Source organism: Ornithorhynchus anatinus, chromosome 2 (assembly GCF_004115215.2).
Source record: "Ornithorhynchus anatinus isolate Pmale09 chromosome 2, mOrnAna1.pri.v4, whole genome shotgun sequence".
Lineage (NCBI taxonomy): Eukaryota > Metazoa > Chordata > Mammalia > Monotremata > Ornithorhynchidae > Ornithorhynchus > Ornithorhynchus anatinus.
Window position 1 is genome coordinate 159,408,647 of NC_041729.1, and position 24,503 is coordinate 159,433,149.

At 43.4% G+C, this 24,503-nt stretch overlaps 1 protein-coding gene across 2 annotated transcripts in view; it reads right to left on the bottom strand.

The window, feature by feature from the left end:
* TAFA2 (TAFA chemokine like family member 2) overlaps nucleotides 1-24,503 on the bottom strand; it is a 453,170-nt gene that overhangs the window by 178,964 nt on the left and 249,703 nt on the right. The window lies entirely within an intron of this gene.

Consider the following 24,503-nt stretch of genomic DNA (forward strand, 5'->3'; position numbering starts at 1 on the left):
TGGGACAACCTGATTCCCCTGTGTCTACCCCAGCGCTTAGAACAGTACTCTGCACATAGTAAGCACTTAACAAATACTAACATTGTTATTATTATTATTGCCTGATAGGAAGGTTGATAGGCAACCACTGGAGACTTTTGAGGAGTGAGGTGATATCCCCAGACCATTTCTGTAAAAAGATAATCCAGGCAGCAGAGTGAAGTATAGAGTGAAGTGGAGAGAGACAGGAGGTTGGGAGATCAGAAAGGAGGCTGATGCAGTAATCCAGTCAGGATATGATGAGTGACTGTACTAACGTAGTAGCGGTTTAGATGGAAAGGAAGGGGCGGATCTTGACGATGATGTGAAGGTGGCTCTGTCACCAAATACCCTAAAAACACACCAGAGAAGGGGCTCAATATCAGGCGGTTCAGATGGAAAGGAAGGGGCGGATCTTGACGATGACATGAAGGTGGATCTGTCACCAAATACCCTAAAAACACACCAGTGAAGGGGTTCAATATCAGGTGAAAAAGGTTCCATGTCGGGTGAAAACAGATGAGGAAAGTTTTTTATTTAGCTGACATATTTGAATCAGTAGCAGATCCAACTCTAGAATTTACAAAATTGATCCCCAGTTTCTTCCACCCCACCCTCGCCGCTTTCTAGGACTCGAGCCAGGAAGAGCTGAACACGGAAAGCACAGCAGTTTATCCAGGAGCTTGGGATCACACGGTTCCTGACTCCAGTGTATCTGGAATAAAACTTATTAATATTGGCTCCACAACTCTGCTCTCCCACTAATTTAATTCCTAAGAAAATAGATAGGGTCAGCAACCACAGTCCTTCATGCAAGAAAACTACAGTCTGGTCAGGGGAACAGCAGCCATTTAAGAGGATCATCTCCACGCACAGAAAGGAAATGAAGATAGTGTGGAGCGGGGAAGCGGACACCCTGGCTGTTCGGCACTGGACTTTGCCAAAGTCCATAGAGGTACAATCCCGCACTACACTTTCATCTCAATAAGAGGGAAAGATGTAAAACAGAGTAGTGCGAATGTGAACGCACTGAAATGCAGAATGGATCTGATCGGTGGCCAAAGTGACGAGGAAAGTTGAGGCATTTATCGGAAACCTCAGGGAGGCTTGGAGGCCAGGTGTAACCTGACACCAATTTTGGCCCACGAGTCAGGGATGGAGCCAGGATTGGAGCCCTAGTTGTCTACCCACTCTGTTAATAATACTAATAATAATTAAATTATGGTATTTGCTAAGTGCTTACTATGTGTGAAGGACCGTACAAAGCGCTGGGGTGAGTACAAGCAAATCGGGATGGACATAGTACCTGTCCCTTGTGGGGCTCAATCCCCATTTTACAGATGAGATTTTACAGCCTGTCTCCCAGACCTGTGCCCTATCCACTAGGCCATACTGTTTTGTGTCTACCAACACTGTTTGATTATACTCTCCCAAGAGTTTAGTAAAGTGCTCTGCACACAGTAAATAGACTGTAAGCTCAATGCGGGCAAAGGAATGTGCCTGTTGTTGTACTGTACTCTTGCAAGCACTTAATACAGTGCTTTACACAAAGTAAGAGCTCAATAAGTACATTTGACTGATGGTTCAGTAAATATTAATTGATTAAATAACATCAATTGACTGGACTCAGAATAGAAGCCCCACTGCTAAAGGGATGGAATTTATTTAGCACCAACTGGAATCAATGAGTTGGTACTAAGCGCTTGTCATCAGGTGTCCCTCCATGTTGGAGTTATAAGCCTCCTTTGCAGAAGTACCTATAATTATAATAATAATTATGGTTTTGCTAAGCGCTTACTCTTTGCCAGGCACTGTACAAAGCACCGGGATGGACACAAGCAAATCAGGTTGGACACAGTCCCTGTCCCACGAGGGAATCACAGTCTCAATCCTCATTTTACGGATGAGGTCAATGACACACAGAGATGTGAAGTGACTTGCCCGAGGTCACACAGCAGAGAAGTGGTGGATGCGGAATTAGAACCCATGACCTTCTATCCTCTACACCGTGCTGCTTTAGAAATGGGGAGAGGTTGGTATTGTGGTAACGGGGCATAAACCTATCTGTGATGTATTTAAAGTGATGGACTTGCAAGATTTAGAGGAGGTTATTTGCGACTTCTGACCTATGTCGCACAAGGGACAGGGGCCATATCTAATTCTCATATCTTTATTCTCTCCCCACTCTTACCGCAGTCCTCTGCACAAAGTAAGCACTTAATAAATACTATTGTTATCACTCTTACTCCAGAGTCGGCTGAAAAAATCGGAGAAGCAGCTTGAACCAATGGATAGAGCATGGGCCTGGGAGACAGAAGGACTTGTGTTCTAAACCAGCCTTCACCACTATTCTGCAGTGTGATCTTGGGCAAGTCCCTTAACTTCTCGGGGCCTCAGTTCTGTCACCCCTAAAATGGGATTTAGAGAAACAGCGTGGCTTAGTGGAAAGAGCACGGGCTTGGGAGTCAGAGGTCGTGGGTTCCAATCCAAGCTCTGCCACTTGTCAGCTGTGTGACTTGGGGCAAGTCAGTTAACTTCTCTGTGCCTCAGTGACCTCATCTGTAAATTGGAGATTAAGACTGTGAGCCCCATGTGGGACAACCTGATTACCTTGAATCTACCCCAGCGCTTAGAACAGTGCTTGGCACATAGTAAGCGCTTAACAGATACCATCAATATTATTATTATTATTATCATGAGTGCCAGGTGGGACATGGACTGCGAGCTTGTATCTACTCCAGTGCTTAGTACAGTGCCTGGCACATAATAAGAGCTTAACTAATACCATTTAAAAAAAAAATTAGAGATTGGCCTATCAGAGTCATAGGTTTGTCCCAACTTTCCTACCTAATTCCTACCTAATTTTTCCTCCTATTATAATGTCGGTATTTGTTAAGCGCTTACTATGTGCCGAGCGCTGTTCTAAGCACTGGGGTAGACACAGGGGAATCAGGATGTCCCACATGGGGCTCACAGTCTTAATCCCCATTTTACAGATGAGGTCACTGAGGCCCAGAGAAGTGAAGTGACTTGCCCACAGTCACACAGCTGACAAGTGGCAGAGCTGGGATTCGAACTCATGACCTCTGACTCCAAAGCCCGTGCTCTTTCCACTGAGCCACGCTGCTTCCCACTCCCCGCTCATTCTTTGTGCCTTTCAAGTTTGTCTTATTATGGTCTTAGGTACCTGTTTCCAACACGTCTTCCTAGCCTTAGCCAAATTTTCCATTTTATATAGAACAAGCTCTCTGCACTGATTCACCATGCCACATCTCATCTTTAAATCCCAGTTCCAGCCGCATCTCCTCTAGAAGTTTCCTCTCATTAACCCACCCATTCTCCTTTAAGATAGCGCAATCCATGTTTATCTCCACAAATATAATCTCTTTTATATAACCATTTGTGGGTGTGTGGGGAAGTAGCATGGTTTAGTGGATAGAACACAGGTCTGGGAGCCAGAAGGACCTGGGTTCTAATCTCAGCCCCCTCATATATCTATCTGCTGTGTGACTTTGGGCAAGTCACTTCCCTTCGATGGGCCTCAGTAACCTCATCTGTAAAGGGAATTAAAAGTGTGAGCTCATGTGTGGCTCAGTGGAAAGAGCCTGGGCTTGGGAGTCAGAGGTCATGGGTTCGAATCCCCCCTCTGCCACTTGTCAGCCGTGTGACTGTGGGCAAGTCACTTAACTTCTCTGTGTCTCAGTTACCTGATCTGTAAAATGGTGATTAACTGTGAGCCTCACAAGGGACAATCCGATTACCCTGTATCTATCCCAGCGCTTAGAACAGTGATCTGCACATAGTAAGCGCTTTACAAATATCAACATTATTATTATTATTATTATGTGCAACAGGGACTGTGTCCAACCTGATTAATTTGTATCTACTCCAGCGCTTAAAACAGTACTTGGCACACAGTAAGTCCTCAACAAGTACCATTATTATTATTATTATTACTATTAATAATAATAATTTGTGTGTGTGTGTGTGTGTGTGTGTGACTCCGTGAGAAGCAGCAACCTTGGGCAAGACACTCCACTTCTCTGTGCCTCAGTTAACTCCTCTGTAAAATGGGGATTGAAACTGTGAGCCCCACATGGGACAGGGACTGTGTCCAACCCGATTTGCTTGTATCTACCCCAGTGCTAAGTACGGTGCCTGGCAAATGGTGAGCACCTAACAAATACCACAATTATTATTATTGAGAGCAGGGATTGTACTGATTCTCAAACAGAATGAAGTTCAAAGCTCAGTTCCAGTAGACACACTAATAATAATTGGGGTATTTACACGTTTAATACATTCCAAGCACTGGGCAGATACAAGCTAATCTGACCACAAAAAGTCCCTGTCCCACTTGGGGTTCACAGTTGGGATGGGAGAACAGATACTGAATCATTTACATTTACATTTTACATTTCATTTACAGTTATCATTTTACAGACGAGGAAACTGAGGCACCGGGAAGATAACTGAATTGCCTGAGACCTCAGAGTGGGCAAGTTGTTAGGCCAGGATTAGAGCGCAGGTCTGACTCCCAGGCCCAGCGTCTTTCCTCTAGGCCATGCTGTTTCTCAGCCAGTTTACACTGAGTAATGCTAATGATGATGACTCAAACTGTAAACGTCAGAGCCCGGACTCAGGAAATTGCCTCTCCAAAGAATTGATTTTCAGTTTTGTGGTTTAGTTCCGGGCTCTTTGTCATAGATAACCTTTTGCCAGGAAAGATTGTTGAATCACAGAACCATAGGTCTGTAAGAGATGTGGAGAGGTCATCTCAACCAGCTTCCAGCCCCCAGGCATTTGAATGATTCAACCGTTTGATTTGGGTTTTTCTTAAAAATATGAATTAATGAATCACAGGCTCATCTTCGATTGTTTTATTACCTTGCTTATGAGAAGCAAGTTTTTTCATCTATAAAATGGGGATTAAATGTCTGTTCACCCTCCTTCCCTATTACTCCTGCGAGGGCCTGATAGGACTGGGACTCTGTCTGAATGATTTCTTTGTGATAAGAGAAGCAGCGTGGCTCAGTGGAAAGAACACGGGCTGGGGAGTCAGAGATCACGGGTTCAAATCCCGGCTCTGCCGCTTGTCAGCTGTGTGACTTTGGGCAAGTCACTTAACTTCTCTGGGCCTCAGTTCCCTCATCTGTAAAATGGGGATTAAGACTGTGAGCCCCACGTGGGACAACCTGATCACCTTGTATCCTCCCCAGCGCTTAGAACAGTGCTTTGCACATAGTAAGCGCTTAGCAAATGCCAACATTATTATCATTAATAATAATAAGAGAGTATTTAAGTGCTTACCAGGAGCCAAGCACTGGAGAAAATACAAGATAACCAGGTCGGTCAGACACAGTCCCTATCACACATGGGATTCAGATTCTAAACGGGAAGGATAATGGGTATTTAAGCCCCGTCTTGCAGAAGAGGAAACTGAGCCACAGAGAAGTCACTGACTTGCTCCAAGGTCACACAGCCAACGAGTGAGACAGATTAGAACCCAGATCCTCTGACTTCCAAGCCTACGCTTTTTCCACCAGGCCACACAATCCTCACACTTTATCTTTCAGGGGAGTCGGCACAGTGCTTGACATGCAGTAAACCCTTAAAAAGTCCTAACTAGGATTGTCTTGAAGTAATCAAAATTTCTTCTGTAATTTAAAACCTTAATCTTGAAGGATAGAAAGATCCATCTCTCCCAAAATCCCTCCCCATCCTCGGAGCTATCGCTCTTTTTCCTCAAAGACATCAAATGCTTGTTTTTCATTATTCCTTTCATGCCCAGAATACAAACTCAGATGGGCAATATCTTGGGCCAAACTATATGTATATATTTTGCAATAAAGTTTTTCTCCATCACATAGATAGGTTTCATCCTTCTCGTGTTTGTTTGACGGCACTTGTCAAGCATTTACTTACTTACACTGTTCAAAGCCCTGGGGTAGGTACAAGATAATTAGATGGATACAGTCCCTGTCCCACATGGGAGCTCACAGTATTAAGTAGGAGGGAGAACACATATTGACTCCCCATTTTACCTTGAGGAAACTGAGGCACAGAGAAGTTAAGTAACTTGCCCAAGGTCACACAGCAAGCAATTGGCAGAGCTGAAATTAAAACCCAGGTCCTCTGACCCCCAGGCCAGTGCTCTTTCCACTAGGCCACGCTGCTTCTCTTGTGCGCCTATAAATCTTCCTATTTGATCCAGATCACACACTTCAGTGATTGATCGTAGCCTGGGGTGGGAAAGACAATAACATGCTCATTGGCTTAGAATAATGGTAAAGAATAATGGTCATATTTGTTTCTCATTATCTGTTGCCGAACTGTACATTCTAAATGCTGAGTCCACTGCTCTGCACATAGAAAGTGCTCAATAAATACTACTGAATGAATGAATTAAATCTTTGTAGCTTGAGAAGAGACTGGGCTGCTATCTTATAATCTTCAAGGTTACCTCACAGCTGTCTTTTAAAATCTTCTTCTACTCCTTATCTGTATTTTTTTTTCCTCTACCTTGGATTTCTCTCTTAAACTAAAGTGTCTTCCAACCCAATTCCCGAAATCTTCCATGCAGGAAGTGTTCGAAATTAGCCTCACACTCGCACTCTGTGCTGACAGAGTACAGCTCGCATTTCCACTTAATCACAAAGACCTCTCCATTTTGCTTTAAAAATAATCAGGGATAGATTTTAGGTTTTATGCTTCCTTATCCAAATTATGTACACATGCTGTATGGAAATGCCTTCTTGATGGCTGCATTAACTCCCAAAAGTTCATTCACATCATTGTCATTCATGTCTAATTTACCTAAATGCCCAATTGGGAATTGTCAAGCTTGATACAAAGCTGAGAGAGAAGGGGGGGGCAAATAGAATGAGCACCCCAATAACCCACCCCCATCTGCCCACCGGGATATTTGCGAGTTGGGGAAAATCACAAAGGACAAGTCAACAGGTGGAACTGAAAGAATAGGGTGAGGCAGGAGATATATTTTTATCACAGGAAATTCTCATTTCAAGTGAAAAGCTGTTAAGAAAAATGGAATAATATGATTAGGGAGCATAAAATTGTCTTCATAAATCTAAGACCATCAGCCATTTATAAAAGAGTGGCAGACGCCTATATTCAACCGTCTTTTCAGGAAATTAGATATGCAAGATTCATTAACAATAAATCCAAGTAGTTCATGAAATTCCTTGGACAACCCATTAAAATTATACTACCGGCGATACTGCTTATCACTGGATAATTTATTTGATTACTTTCACATCAGCGAAAGAGATGGTCATACTTCACCTTTCTACTGAAGGAAGAAAGAGCTCTATTAATAAAGAGAGGCAGAACCTTCAGTCAATTTTCTATATAATTAAAACTGAAAAATGATTGGTTTCAATCAATCAACCGCATTTACTTAGCACTTACTACGTGCAGAGCACTGTACTAAAAGCTTGGGAGAGTACAATATAAGAGAGTTGTTAGACATGTTCCCTGCCCACAGCAGGCTTACAATTCCAATTTTCTTGCTATCCCAGGAGTTTAGGGGCAAAGCTTATCAAGAGAACTTTCTACATTTTCCACTTACCTTGTACAATCCTGGCCATCTCACACACTGTTTCCTTCCAGTGCTTACATGCAGAATGCCTAATAATAATAATAATAATAGCATTTAAGTGCTTACTATATGCCGAGCACTGTTCTAAGCTCTGGGGTAGACACAAGGTAATCAGGTTGGAGCTCACAGTCTTATTCCCCATTTTACAGATGAGGTAACTGAGGCACAGAGAAGTCAAATGACTTGCCCAAAGTCACATAGCTGATCAGTGGCAGAGCCGGGATTAGAACCCATGACCTCTGACTCCCAATCCCGTACTCTTTCCACTGTGTCACAATAATAGCAGTAGCATCTGTTAAGCACTTACTATGTGCCAAGCACTGTTCTAAGCACTGGGGTAGATAATAGAAATTGAGTTGGACACAGTCACTGTCCCACATGGGGATCACACTCTTAATCCCCATTTTACAGAAGAGGTAACCGAAGCCCAGAGAAGTGAAGTGACTTGTCCAAGGTCACACGGCAGACACATGGTGTTTCCCTTCTGCACGTGAAAGAAATAAGTGGAGGAAAGAACATGAAAGATGGATCACCTGTCAGACAGGGAAAATCAAATCATGATATAAATTATATAGTCATCCACAATCAATCACATTTATTGAGCACTTACTAATAATAATAATAATAATGTTGGTATTTGTTAAGCGCTTACTATGCGCCGAGCACTGTGCTAAGCGCTGGGGTAGATACAAAGTAATGAGGTTGTCCCACATGAGGGTCACAGACTTAATCCCCAAAATCACACATCTGACAGGTGGCGGAGCCGGGATTAGAACCCATGACCTCTGACTCCTAAGCCTGTGCTCTTTCCCCTGAGCCACGCTGCTTCCAGAGTGCATCTTACTGTGAGCAGCACACTGTACTAAGCACTGGGAGAGTAGAATATAACAGATTTGGTACACACTTTCCTGCCCACAACAAATTTATAGTCGAGAGGAGATACAATCCCTGGCCTAAAGGACCTTACAGTTTAGCAGGGACGACAGATACAAAATAATTTGAAGTTAGAAAAAGAGGAAAAAATAGATCAGTTGATGCGTAAGTTTTTAAATCGTGGCTCAGAGGAAAGAGCCCGGGCTTGGGAGTCAGAAGTCATGGGTTCGATTCCCGGCTCTGCCACTTGTCAGCTGTGTGACTGTGGGCAAGTCACTTCACTTCTCTGTGCCTCAGTGACCTCATCTGTAAAATGGGGATTGAGACTGTGAGCCTCATGTGGGACAACCTGATTACCCTGTATACCCCAGCGCTTAGAACAAAGCACACAGTAAGTGCTTAACAAATACCAACATTATTATTATTAAATAGTAGGATAGGAAGAACCAAGACCTAAATGAAGTAATTCTTCTGGCCATAGTAGCCATCACCATCCCAACGTGAGTAGAGAAGCAGCGTGGCTCAGTGGAAAGAGCCCGGGCTTGGGAGTCAGAGGTCATGGGTTCGATTTCCGACTCTGTCACTTGTCAGCTGTGTGACTGTGGGTAGGTCACTTCACTTCTCTGTGCCTCAGTTACCTCAACTGTAAAATGGGGATTAAGACTGAGCCTGACGTGGGACAACCTGATTCCCCTGTATCTACCCCAGTGCTTAGAACTGTGCCCTGCACATAGAAAGCCCTTAACAAATACCAACGTTATTATTATTATATATAGGTGTATATATATTTATGTATATGTGTATGCAGCCCTACGTATATATACACATATATGTGTGTGTACCTGTGTATATCGTCAATATGACTGTGATCTGTTTCCCCTACTCGTACATGTTAAAGATCAGCTGTCAGACAAGTAAAGCCAGATCACGATACGAGTTACGTAACCGTCCTTCGTTTTCAGAGACGTTACCGACGACGAGATTCTATCCATACGTACTCGGGAGGTTGAAGAAATGGATGCTTCGTTCGCACATACGAAAGATTCTTGAGGCTCTAATTGGGCCGTACCGGAAGACAGAGGTTGATCAGCTAGGATCCTCAGGAGAGCAGGTTTGAGGTGTGCCAAGCGCTTAGTACAGTGCTCTGCACATAGTAAGCGCTCAATAAATACTATTGAAGGAACGTCAATGAAGTTTAGGGAATCTTTTCTAGCTCCGAGGTGAATAGTGCACCCCTAAGTAGCAGCATGGCGTAGTGGATAGAGTACGGGCCTGGGAGTCAGAAGGTCATCCCCTGCCCCTCCTCCCCTCCCCATTCCCCCTACTCTCTCCCTCTGCTCTACCCCCTTCCCCTCCCCACACCACTTGTGTATATTCGTATATATTATTTATTACTTTATTTTATTAATGATGCGTATATATCTATGATTCTATTTATCTATTTTGATGGTATTGATGCCTGTCTACTTGTTTTGCTTTGCTGTCTGTCTCCCCCTTTTAGACTGTGAGCCTGTTGTTCGGCAGGGAGTCTCTCTATCTGTCGCCGAATTGTACATTCCAAGCGCTTAGTACAGTGCTCTGCACACAGTAAGCCCTTAATCGATATGATCGAATGAATGAAAAGGTCGTGAGTTGTCATTCCGGTTCCATCACATGTCTGCTGTATGATCTTGAGCAAGTCACTTCACTTCTCTATGACTCAGTTACCTCATCTGTAAAATGGGGATTGAGACTGTGAGCCCGACACGGGACAGGCACTGTGACCAACCCGATTTTCTTGTATCCACCCCAGTGCTTAGTATAGTGCCAGGGACGTAGTATTTATTCGTTCATTCAATAGTACTTATTGAGCGCTTACTATGTGCAGAGCACTGTACTAAGCGCTTGGGATGAACAAGTCGGCAACAGATAGAGACAGTCCCTGCCCTTTGACGGGTTTACAGTCTAATCGGGGGGAGACGGACAGACAAGAACAATGGCAATAAATAGAATCGAGGGGATGAACATCTCATTAAAACAATAACAAATAAATAGAATCAAAGCGATGTACATTTCATTAACAAAATAAATAGGGTAATGAAGATATATACAGTTGAGCGGACGAGTACGGTGCTGTGGGGAGGAGAAGGTAGAGGGGGAGGAGCAGAGGGAAATGGGGGGAAAAGAGGGTTTAGCTGCGGAGAGGTGAAGGGGGAGAGGGAGCAGAGGGAGAAGGGGAGCTCAGTCTGGGAAGGCCTCTTGGAGGAGGTGAGTTTTAAGTAGGGTTTTGAAGAGGGGAAGAGAATGAATTTGGCGGAGGTGAGGAGGGAGGGCGTTCCGGGACCGTGGGAGGACGTGGCCCGGGGGTCGACGGCGGGATAGGCGAGAACGGGGGACGGTGAGGAGGTGGGCGGCGGAGGAGCGGAACGTGCGGGGTGGGCAGTGGAAAGAGATAAGGGAGGAGAGGTAGGAGGGGGCAAGGTGATGGACAGCCTCGAAGGCTAGAGTGAAAAGTTTTTGTTTTGAGCGGAGGTCGATAGGCAACCACTGGAGGTTTTTAAGAAGGGGAGTGACATTCCCAGAGCGTTTCTTCAGGAAGATGAGCCGGGCAGCGGAGTGAAGAATAGACTGGAGCGGGGAGAGAGAGGAGGAAGGGAAATCAGAGAGCAGGCTGATACAGTAATCTAGCCGGGATATTACGAGAGGCCGTACCAGTAAGATAGCCGTTTGGGTGGAGAGGAAAGGGCGGATCTTGGCGATATTATAAAGGTGAAACCGGCAGGTCTCGGTGACGGATCGGATGTGTGGGGTTTAGGAGAGAGCCGAGTCAAAGATGACACCGAGGTTGCGGGCCTGAGAGACGGGAAGGATGGTCGTAGCGTCCACGGTGATAGGGAAGTCAGGGAGAGGATAAGGCTTGGGAGGGAAGATGAGTTCAGTCTTAACAACTGTCACAAGTATTATCATTAGGGTTACCCAGACCTGAGCGAATGAACAATAGCCTGAGCCTCCCACTCACTTTTTTCCAGGGAGAGGGAGGTGGTATTCCACTCTCCCCCTCTTTCAAACCCTCCTAAAATCACATCTCCTCCAAGATGCCTTCCCTGATTAACCACTCATTTCCTCTAGCCAGTCTCCCCGATGGGTCACCTATGCACTTGGCTGTGTACCCATTAATCACTTAGATAAGTCCCCTATAGACTGGAAGCTGCTTGTGGGAAGGGAATGTGTCCCCCAACTCAATCATAGTGTACTCTCCCAAGCATTTAGTACAGTGCTCTGCCCACAGTAAGTGCTAAATAAATACGACTGATTGATTGATACTCCTTACTGTGCATGTAGTAAATGCTTAATAAATTACAGCGTGGCTCAGTGGAAAGGCACAGGCTTGGGAGTCAGAGGTCATGGGTTCTAATCCTGGCTCCGCCACTTGTCAGCTGTGTGACTTTGGGCAAGTCACTTCTCTGTGCCTCAGTTACCTCACCTGTAAAATGGGGATTAAGACTGTGAGCCCCACGTGGGACAACCTAATTACCTTGCATCTCCCCAGCGTTTACAACAGTGCTTAGCACTTAACAGTAAGCACTTAACAAATGCCATAACCATTATTATTATTACTAGAGAAACAATTCAATCAATCAATAATATTTATTGATTTTGTTTTCCAAGTGCAGATCCCTGCATCTGCCCTTGGGCGTTAACAATAGAATCAGTGGACATTATCAAGGAGCTTGCAATTGAGCAGGCGAGACAGATACTAAAATAAATTCAGGATTTGTCATGACTGACCACTCATTTCCTAACCTATTCAAGATACAGTGGATGCTTCCCAGGTTTTAATTCAAATTAATCATAAATACACGGATATCCAACCACATACTTATCCTTATACTCTATTATTTCCCATATCTGTTATTTATTTCATGTCTGAAGACTGTAAGCTTCTCGTGGGCAGAGTGTGTCCACCAACTCTATGGTAGTTCACTTTCCCAAACATGGTGAAGTGGATAGAGCACAGGCCTGGGAGTCAAGAGGTCATGGGTTCGAATCCCGGCTCTGCCACTTTTCTGTTGTGTGGCCTGGGGCAAGTCTCTTAACTTCCCTGTGCCTCAGTTACCTGTCAAATGGGGATTAAGACTGTGAGCCCCATGTGCGACAAGGACTGTATCCAACCTGATTTTCTTGTATCCACCCCAGCTCTTAGTACAGTGTCTGGAGCTTAGTAAGCACTTAACAAAATACCATAATTATTATTTTTATGGTCCGCACATAATAAGTGCTCAATAAATATAATTGACTGATTTCTTCCGCCTGGCAATGATTCGTGGAGAGTTAGTCACACTGTCTTGGCCGGTCCCATGTGAGCAGCCACAAGCATTTTGAGGCTAGAGATATGGCTTGTAGTCAGTGACCAGAAAATTCCCAGGTATTCAGTACCCATGGCTGTGCTTATGCCGTCGAGTCGTCTCCACCCCACAGAGACGCCGTGGACACATCTCTCCCAGAATGCCCCGCCTCCATCTGCCATCGTTCTGGAACTGGATCCATAGTGTTTTCTAGTACTAGTTATAACAGGAATGGTATTTACTGAGCACCCATTGGGTGCCATGTACTTTTCAGCTAAACTAGAGGCTCCTTGAGGGTAGGGAATCATGTTTACAAATTGTAATGTGCTCTCCCAAATGCCTAGTACGGTCCTCTACAGAAAGTCAGTGCTTAATGGGGATGGGAATGTAACAAGCTACATGAGACACATTCCCCGCCTACAAGGAGCTTATACCTCGATGAAGGGAAGGGAAATACTTAGATCATAAACTCCATTAGGGACAGGGACTTGATTAGCTTGTATCTACTAGATTTTAAGCTCTGAAGGGCAGAGTTTGTCTCTACCAAATCTATTGTACTGCTCTCTCCAGGAATTTAGTACCGTGCTCTGCACGCAGTAAGTGATCAGTAAATAGTCCCCGATCGATTGCATCGACCTCAGCACCGATTACAATGCTTGGCACAGAGTAAGAGCTTAACAAATACCACAGTTGTTACGATTACACAAGCACTTAGTACAGTGCTCCACACACGATAAGCACTCAATAAACATGACTGAATAACACAAGTACTGCTGATGTAGGGAACCGGTGAATTTGTTAATACTGGAGATGGTTTGATGCGACTTGGGTATTAGCAGTAAATCAGGGAAGGCTTGTTGAAGGAGGTGGGCTTTTGTAGAGCTTTGAGTTTGGAAAGAAAGGCGGTAGAGGCTGGGGGAACAATGTGATTCGGAGGACAAGGGAAACAATCAATCGATCAATGGTATTTATTGAGCTATTACTGTGTAGAGCGCTGTATTAAGTGCTTCAGAAAATATAAGAGATTTGGTAGACGCATGACCTGCCCACCAGGAGCTTATAGTCTAGAGAAAGCAGTATGGCCTAATGGAAAGAGCACGGCCTGGGAGTCAGAGGTCATGTGTTCTAATCCCAGTTCTGCCACCTGTCTGCTGTGACACCTTGGGCAAGTCCCTTCTCTTCTCTGAGCCTCAGTAACCTCATCTGTAAAATGAGGATCAAGGCTGTGAGCCTCATGTGAAACAGGGACTCTGTTCAACCTGATTACCTTGTCTCTACCCCAGGGCTTAGAACAGTGCTTGACACATAGTAAACACTAAACACCACCATCATTAATATTATTATTATTCATTCATTCATTCAATAGTATTTATTGAGCACTTACTATGTGCAGAGCACTGTACTAAGTGCTTGGAATGGACAAATCGGTAGCGGAATTAGGGGAGGAAGCGGTGTTGCCGAGTGGAAAGATCACAAACCTGGAAGTCAGAGGACCTAAGTTCTAATTCCAGATCTGCCACCTGTCTGCTGCCTGACATTGGGCAAATCACTTAACATTTTGGGGTCTCAATTCCCTCATCTGTAAAATGTGGATTCAATTCTTCTCTCTCCAATTTTAGACTGTGAGCTCAATGTGGTTCATGGACCACATGCAACCTGATTATTTTGTACATACCCCAGTGCTTAGTACAGTGCTTGATACATATTAAGCACATAACGAGTACCCTAAAAATGGAAGGAAAGATTAATAATGTTGGTATTTGTTAAGCGTTTACTATGTGCCGAGCACTGTTCCAAGTGCTGGATAATAATGTTGGTATTTGTTAAGCGCTTATTATGTGCAGAGCACTGTTTAAGCATTGGGGTAGATACAGGGTAATCAGGTTGTCCCACTTGAGGCTCACAGTTAATCCCCTTTTACAGATGAGGGAACTGAGGCACAGAGAAGTTAAGTGACTTGTCCACAGTCACACAGCTGACAAGAGGCAGAGAGGGGATTCGAACTCATGATCTCTGACTCCCAAGCCCGGGCTCTTTCCACGGAGCCACGCTGCTTCTTAAATACCTGATCTCCCTCCCTCTTTGAATGTGAACATCATATGGGATAAAGATTATGTCCCATCTGCTTCTCCTAAATCTACCTCAGTGTTTAGTACAGGGCATGGCACAGAGTAAGCACTTATTAAATTCTACCATTATAATTAGGAAAGTTAAGAGCAAGGTAGAGTGAAGAAGGTTAGTCTTGGAGGGTTAAATAGAGTGAAATGGGAAGTAAACAGGAAAAATTGCCAATGAATACGACTGGCGAGATTTGATGAAGAGCCTCGAAGTCAAGCACGAGGAGTCAAGAGTTAGTTTTAAGTTTGCAGAGTCTTCATTTTATACCTCTACCTTCTTTTCTGCCTTCCATTCTTTCAATGATATTTCATTCAATCATATACTGTGTGCAGAACACTCTACCAAGCGCTTGAGACAGTACAGACTGTGTGCCTTAGACAAGTCGCTTCACTTCTCTGTGCCTCAGTTACCTCATCTGTAAAATGGGGATTGAGACTGTGAGCCCCACGTGGGACAGGGACTGTGTCCAACCCAACTTGCTTGTATCCACCCCAGCGTTTAGTACAGTGCCTAGCACATAATAAGCCCTTAAATAATATTAGTAGTAGTAGTCCTGCCCACAGTTAGCTTCCAGTCTAGAGAGGGGGAGACAGGCATTAATATAAATAAATTACGGATATGTACCTAAGTGCTTTGGGGCTGGAGGGGGGTGGGGGAAGAATAAAAGGAGCAAGTCAGGGTGATGCAGAAGGGAGTGGGAGAAGAAGAAAGGAGGGCTTAGTCAGGGAGAGAAGTGCCTTCAGTAAGGCTTTGAAGCCAATCATCTTTCAACAATTTCATTTGTACCGTAGTTCTTATTATTTTATTTCTTCTTTCTGACCCTGCCTGATATGCTTGAAGTTTTGCTCTTTTCTACACCTATTTGGCTCTTCATGGTCCAATCTACCTCTTCCTTTAGGACTTTCTGGAAACCGAGCCGATCATTAGTAAAAGCGATTGGGAGGCACTTTACAAGTATATGTCGCTTCATAAATGCCAACTAACCCCAAGAATAATTCATGAGCTTGACCCCAAATGATAAAGGATCCACTTTTCTCATGGCCGCATTATTACCCTCCACCTCAGTGTCAGAGATCTGTGTACAAATGTGGAATAAAAGCCCTACGGCAGTATATACTCCACGTTACAAAGCCTCGTAATTATGCTATGATAATTATAGACAGTTCCTGTTGCTCCCATAAAACTACCCTTGCAAAGCTTTTATAAGGGTTTTCTCACCACCAAGCCCTGTAGCCTATTTTAATTCTCATTTGCCTTAGTTTCTCATCCTCCCGACTCAATTTACCACACAACCTCCCCACGAAATATCTCCAACTCTAGATTTCTGAGAAGCAGAGTGGTCTAATGACAAGAGCATGGAAGTCAGAGGACCTGGGTTCTAATCACAGTCCCACCACTTGCCTGCTGGGTCACCTTGGGCAAGTCAGTTCACTGTACTGCAGTTACCCCATCTGAAAAACAGGGATCAAATACCTTCATTCATTCATTCATTCATTCAATCGTATTTATTGAACACTTATTGTGTGCAGAGCACTCTACTAAGCACTTGGGAGAGTACAATATAAAAATCAACAGAAACCTTCCCTGCCCACAACAAGCTTACAGCCTGTTCTCCCTCCAACTTAGACTGTGAGCCTTGTGTGAGATAGACTGTGCCACAACCGACTGAATTGCATCTATCCCAGTGCTTAGAACAGTGCTTGACACACACTGTACACTTAAAAATACCACAGTTATGATGCTGATGTTGATAATGATCATCATCATTGTTTATCATTAATAATAATAATAATAATAATTATGGTATCTGTTAAGCACTTATTATGTGCCAGTCACTGTACTAAGTGCTGGAGTGGATACAAGCAAATAGGATTGGACAAACTCCCTGTCCCACGTGGGGCTCACCGTCTCGATCCCCATTTTACAAATGAGTAACTAAGGCCTAGAAAAGTGAAATGACTTGCTTAAGGTCACACATCAAACAAGTGGCAGAACTGGGATTAGAATCCACGACCTTCCGATTCCCAGGTCAGGGCTCTATCCACTCCATCTATGCCATCTCCTGATTGAGGCCACCGCAGACCAACCAAAATTGCTTCTTCTCGAAATGATTCGACGGGCAAGGAGGAGGAACAAAGAAGAGACGGGGGAGAGGGAGGGGAAGGATTAGGGAAGGGAACTTCGCAACTTTCCCCCCGCCAAACTCCCTCCTCTGGGAAACAGAAACTGAAGGAAAGAGTAAATAATATTAAAACAAAACAACTTAGAAGACAACATAAACATGGAAAATCCAACCAATCCTTTAAGGGCCGTTTTACATTTTCAGAGCCCAGCTGCCGCTGCTTAAATCCAGATACTATTTAACAATCCCTTTTCCTTTCCTGCTATCAGCAGTTAATCAAAATCCCTTCCCTTTTTCTATAGCACTATGATTCAGTATGTAGGAAATTTACTTTTTCATATTGCGGTATTATTCACTGGTCCATCCCCGTGTCTGGCCTCGGTCCACACCTATAATTAATCTTTGTCCTAAGTATACCAAAATGAATCACAAAAACATGCATTTTCCCATTACACTGGCCATCTCTTAGTACTAAACAAGTCTGAGATGAAAAGATTCCCTCAGTATTTAGATGCAAATATTGGCCAACCTTGATTCAATCCAAATGAAATTGCACAGTTCCTGATCATGTGCCCTCTGAACTGCTAGCCTTGGCCTGCTGCTGTGAAATTGGATACCTTTAGTGTCTTTCTGGAGTAAATACGGTATATGAAATCCATAAACTTTAAATCTAGTCAGAGCCTGCACTTTCACTGCATCTGGCTTGCAATCTTTTGTGAAACTCCCGAGGAAGGACTAAGTCTTGGACTTGCTCTCTTTGAAGTTAGAGTTGCATAACTCGGAGCGCCAATGAAAGAATCTATTTAAGTCTTAGATAGGGGAGGGGGCTTCTGGACTTCACACTAGCCCATCCCTGTCAGGTACTGCAGCATTTCAGAATGGCACACAGCCTTTCTTTGATCAGCCCATCAATCGTATTCATTTAGCCCCTACTGTGCGCACAGCAAACTGTACTAGAGAAGCAGCATGGCCTAGTAGCGACAGCACGGGCTTGGGGGTCGAAGATTGGGGGTTCTAATCCCGACTCCACCACTTGTCTGCTCTGTGACTTTGGGCAAGTCACTTAAACTCTCTGTGCCTCAGTTACCTCAACTGTAAAATGGGGATTCAGACTGAGCGCCACGTGGGACCACCTGACTACTTTGTATCTACCCCGGTGCTTAGAACAGTGCTTGGCACATAGTAACTGCTGAACAAATACTATACTTATTACTTAGCACTTGGAAGAATCCACTACGACAATATAACAGACACATTCCTGCCCACAACGAGCCTATAAAGAGGGATTTTAAAGAAATGTATGAGCTAAATGATCTTCGAGAAATATTCTGAACCACAAAAAGCAATGCACAAGTGACCCATTTTTTTTAATCAGGTAAGTGCTTGCAAATTTCAAAAGAAATAGAGTGTAGAAAGAGTTAACCCAATGGCAGGCAGGTACCTGCAGATAACTCTGGTTTGCAGCATTTGTATTCTTCTTAAACCTGATCACTAAGCATAAATTCTCTGTTCATCAGTTCCTTCCCAGTTGAAAAGGGTTAGATTCACTGAATTCATTTTAATGATATTTCAAAGGAAAAGAAGGCATTTTCTAATCAAAACTGGTCCATTATAGGAGGAGTTAAAAGATGATTCAGAAAACCAAGCACCTAAAAACATACCTGAATTTTCTTCTTAAAACATAAAATCATAAATCATTTATGCTCATTTTTATGTTTTTAGTGTGAGCTTATGATTCGGGCCAATGCCAGGAGAGAGGAAGTCTGAGAGTTGGGATAGGTAAGTTGATATAATATTAATATGATACACATGAAGTGATGTTATTTTCCTCTCTACTGATATTCAGATTAGAAAAACACTGGTTATAGGTGATGTCATTTCTCTACGAGCCACGGTCTTGGTGACTTATTGTTGGATGGAGGGGCGAAAGAAAATCGGTGACCGCAACAAACCCGTCAATCCCAGGAAGTGGAGACCACACCTAAGTCTCTCTCATTTAACCCGGAATATGACCACAGAGCACTTTCATCACTCAATAACTTATAACCTCAAAATGCCTTTTAACACTCTTAAAGCGATTGAGTCCACACCTCTCCACTCCTCAAAAAGCTCTGACGGTTGCCCATCCATCTCTACATCAAACAGAAACTCCTGACCACCCCATCATACCTCCCTAATCGCCTACTTCAGCCCAGCCCACATGTTTTGTTCCTCTATTGCCAACCTACTCTCTGTATCTCAATCTCATCTATCCCTCCCTCAATGAGGTGCCCACATCCTTGCTCTGGCCTGGAACTCCTTTTCTGTTATGTCTGACAGACCATAGCTCTCCCTCTTTTCAGGGCCTTTCTAAAATCATATTTCCTCCAAGGGGCTTTCCATGATTAAGCTCTCATTTTTCCACCCCATTCATTCATTCATTCACTTAGTCGTATTTATTGTGCACTCACCGTGTGCGGAGCACTGTACTAAGCACTTGGGAGAGTACGATACAACAATAAACAGATTCCCTTCTAACAACCACTTTACATTCTAGAGGGGGAGTGAGGCATTAATAGAAATACTAATAACGTTGGTATTTGTTAAGCGCTTACTATGTGCAGAGCACTCTTCTAAGCGCTGGGGTAGATACAAGGTAATCAGGTTGTCCCACGTGAGGCTCTCAGTCTTCAACCCCACTTTGCAGATGAGGTAACTGAGGCACAGAGAAGCCAAGTGACTTGCCCACAGTCACCCAGCTGACAAGTGGAAGATTCGGGATTCGTACCCATGACCTCTGACTCCCAAGCCCGGGCTCTTTCCACTGAGCCACGTTGCTTCTAACAGTTATGTACATAAGTGCTGTAGGGCTGGGATGGGGGGGTGAATAAAGGAACCAAGTCAGGGTGACACAGAAGAGAGTGGGAGAAGAGGAAAGAAGGGCTTTGTCAGGAAAGATCTCTTGGAGGAGATGTGCTTTCAATAAGATTCTCCCCTCATGTGTCACCTGTGTACTTGGATCTGTACCCCTTGAATACTTTCATAATATTTTTATATTTTTATTTTTATTACCCTATTTATTTTGTTAATGAGATGTACATCGCCTTGATTCTACTTATTGCTATTGTTTTAATGAGATGTCCATCCCCTTGATTCTATTTATTGCCATTGTTTTTGTCTGTCCATCTCCCCCGAATAGACTGTAAGCCCGTCATTGGGCAGGGACTGTCTCTATCTGTTGCCGATTTGTACATTCCAAGCATTTAGTACAGTGCTCTGCACATAGTAATCGCTCAATGAATACTATTGAATAAATGAATAATAAAAATAACAATAATCATGGCATTTGTTAAGAGCTTACTATGCTATGTGCCAGTCACTGTACTAAGAGCTGGGATGGATACAAACAAATCGGGTCGGACACAGTCCTTGTCCCACATGGTGCTCACAGTCTCAATCCCCATTTTACAGATGAGGGAACTGAGGCACAGAGAAGTGAAGTGATTTACCCAAGGTTACACAGCAGGGAAGTGGTGGAGCTATGATTAGAACTCATGACCTTCTGAGCCCAGGCCTGTGTTCTATCCACTAGGCCATGCTACTTTCTCCACCCCAAGTCCCCCAGCAATTATGCACATATTTGTATATTCTGGCATTTCACTTATCTGTATTCTATTTAAATATTTTGATTCTCTTCCCTTCTAGACTTTAAGCTCCTTGTGAGCAGCCATCAAGTCTTCCAACACTATAAGTGCTTAACACAGTGCTTGGCACAAAGTAAGTTCTCAAGGAATAGCATTGATTAACTGACTGACAGATTGATCGTTGACCCATCTGATATGACTTGAGAGGCCCCTAAACAGATGAAGAAATGTATTTGGAGACAGCAGAAATAGGTAAAGGAACAAAAAAGGGATTCAGTAGTTCAAATTTGGGCTGATGTTCTTGGCGTTTTAATCGATTGATTTTGCTTGGTGAGAAGCACTGTGGTCTAACGGATAGAGCACAGGACAGAGACAGACGGACCTGGGTTCTAATCCTGAATGTGCTACTTGTCTGCTGTGTAATCTTGGGCAAGTCTCTTCACTTCTCTCTGCCTCAGTTACCTCATCGTTAAAATGTAAAATCTGTAAAATTAAGACAATGAGCCCCATGTACTCTTAGACTGTGTCCAAGCTGAATAGCTTATAACTACCCTGGCACTTAGTACAGTGATTAGCACATAGTAAGCACGTAGCAAATACCATAAAAAACAACTGGCTTTTATGCAGTTGTGCCCAGTGTAGAGAGCACCGGCCTGAGAGTCAAAGGATCTGGGTTCTAATCCTAGCTCTCCATTTGCCTGATATGGGACCTTGGCCGAGTCACTTAACTTCTTTGTGCCTCAGTTTCCTGATTTGTAAATTAGGGATAAAAAGCCTGCTATCCCACCCTCTTAGACTGGAAGCCCCATGTGGGACAGAGACTGTGCCCAACCTGATTAACTTGTGTCTTAACCTATTAACATTAGGTTAATATAGTGCTTTTCACAAAGTAATTTCTCAAGGAATAGCAGTGATTAACTGACTGACTGTTGGCCCGTCTGATATGAAAGTCTTTTGAAAGTCTAACCCTAGCACTTTGGTTGGAATATACCAAGTGCTTAACTTGGCATAGTGGATAAAGCACAGGCCTGGGAGTCAGAAGGTCACGGGTTCTAGTCCCGGCTCTGCCACTTGTCTGCTGGGTGACCTTGGGCAATTCACTTCACTTCTCTGGGCCTTAGTTACCTGATCTATAAAATAGGAATTGACACTGTGAGCCCCTTGGGGGACAAGGACTGTGTCAAACCCGATTTGCTCATATCCACCCCAGTGCTTAGTACAGTGCCTGACACATAGTAAGAGCTTAACAAACAGCATAATTATTATTAACAATTAACCGCAATTACCATTTTACAAGCTCAAAGATGGCAAATTCCCCTCATTGGCACAAAATCTTTGAAAAATAGAAAATCTGGTGGTCAGCAATTGAGTTTCACAAGCAAATCGAGCCTTCGAACAAACCCACCACTACAAGTCCTGATGGAAGCACAGGAGAGAACTAAAGGATAAATACAATCTCCTAAAACTAGGTCAGTGCCTGACTTCCTTTAGCTGAATAACTTAATCTTCCTTTGCCTCGGTTTCTCCTTTTAAAAAACCGTGATTAAACTCTAACCCTAAAGATCGGTGACCTCTCAGGGTCATGCGAATTGCAAGACAAGGATAAGGGACATCAAAGAGGAAGGTAGAAATTTTTGAAAGTCTTTTAAAAGTAGGACAGATTCTGCTCAGACTTTAATGGTTAGAAAACAGCGGCAGTTCCGGCCAGAGAACTATATGCAGAGTGCTGTACTAAGCCATTGGGAGAGTACCATACAAGAGATTCAGCAGACACATTTTCTGCTCACAGCGAGTTTACAGTCCACAGGGGGAGAGAGAAGTTAGTATAAATAAATGATTTATAATACACAATTTAAAGATATGTTCATAATTGTTGTGGGGTGAGGATGGGGCAAAAATCTAATGCCCAAAGGTCACAGATCCAAGTGCACAGATGATGCAGAAAGGAGAAGGAGCCAGAAAAAAGAGGGTTTAATCGGGGAAGGCCTCTTGGAGGAGATTTAACTTGAATAATGCTTTGAAAGTGGCATATATGCGGGGGGGGGGGGGGGGGGGTGTTCCAAGCTAGGGGGAGGATGTAGGGAAGGTTTCAGTGGTGAGATAGAGGAGATCATGGCACAGTGAGTATTGTACACTCCCAACCACTTAGTAGAGGGCCCTGCACACATTAGCACTCAGTAAATACAACCGAATAAATGAATGAACAGAGGAGCAAAGTGTGTGGGCTGGACTGTAGTAGATCAGTGAGGTGAAGTAGGATGAGCTAAGCTGATTGATAATTGATAACTTAATAATCAAGTAATTTTCAAAAGTAGGACCTCAGAGCTGAATTCTTAAATAGTAACGAAACTCCCATCAGGGTAAGGATGAATTTGGAATGGAATACTCTTTTCAAGTTATTCAGAATAAGGGTAGCCCTAAAAGTATGACATAAACGCATGTATTGTTATATCTTCCCTGCATAGAAAATGCTTTATTAATCACAAAGCCTGGATATTTTAATTGATAGCGTGTGATGTTATCCAAAAATCATTTTTCAGGATTTGTCAAGAAATCAGAGCGTCACAATGATGAGAAATGTTTAAGTGTCTTTTCCCAGAGATATAATCTGTTTCTCTGATAGAAATTCATTGAATGCAACAGCTCATCAGAAAACTTCACCAACTCCCAATTCATCAAAAATCACCAGACTGAAATACTGTAATAATCCCAGAATCAAGGAAATAATTCATCTATCTATTTATGAGTTTATGAATGCCCTACCAAGCAGCCGATGTGCTGTGCCACATCAATTTCAAACTCCATCCAACGACTGAGCAATTCTGATTCTTGAAATCATCTCATTTCCATTATAGAATTACTTAAGCTTATCAAGATCATTCTTTCTTGCTCTTTTAATTTGGGTAATCCCATACCAAATTCTTCAATATTGAAATGACATAGCAATATATGATTTTATCAAAGAGGTGAAGAGACAAAAAGAAGTTATCAGATGATCTCACTGATTAATACTGATTGTGAGTCAGAAGAAATATCCCCTCATTACATGAAGACTTTGAATCTAAAAAAATTACCTCTCTAGTCTAAATTGATCCTCTTAATATTAAGAATGGATTGCTGGGCATCGTTCACTAAACATTTATTTCCAGGAAATCATTACTAGTCCTAAAACACTGAATTAAACTTAATTCTGCTAAGTGTGTATCCCTTATCTAATGAGAAATAAAGGTGTTAGAGGACCAAGGTGAAGGAATGGGTAGATGGATAGAGCACCAGCCTGGGAGTCAGAATGTCATGGGTTCTAATCACTGCTCCTCCACTTGTCTGCTGTGTGACCTTGGGTAAGTCACTTTACTTCTCTGTGCCTCAGTTACCTCATCTGGAAAAGGGGGATGAAGACTATGAGCCCTATGCTGGACAGGGACTGTGTCCAACCTAATTTGATTGTATCCACCCCAGTGCTGAGTAGAGTGCCTGGCACATAGTAAGGACTTAAATACCACAATTATTATTATCAATTATTATTATTACTTGGTCAGCCCTCAGGTCGGGGGCATGGGGGCCACTGGTCAGCTTACACTGGGTCTGTCACTCATCCTATCCTGCCTGGATTACTGCATCAACCCCCTTGCTGGCCTCCCATCCTCCTGCATCTTCCCACTCGAGTCCATACTTCACTCTGCTGATTGGTTTATCTTTCTACAGAGACGTTCAGGGCATGTCACCTCCCCCACCTCAAAAATCTCCAATGATTGCCTCTCAACTTCCATATCGAACAAAAACTCCTCCCTATTGGCTTCAAA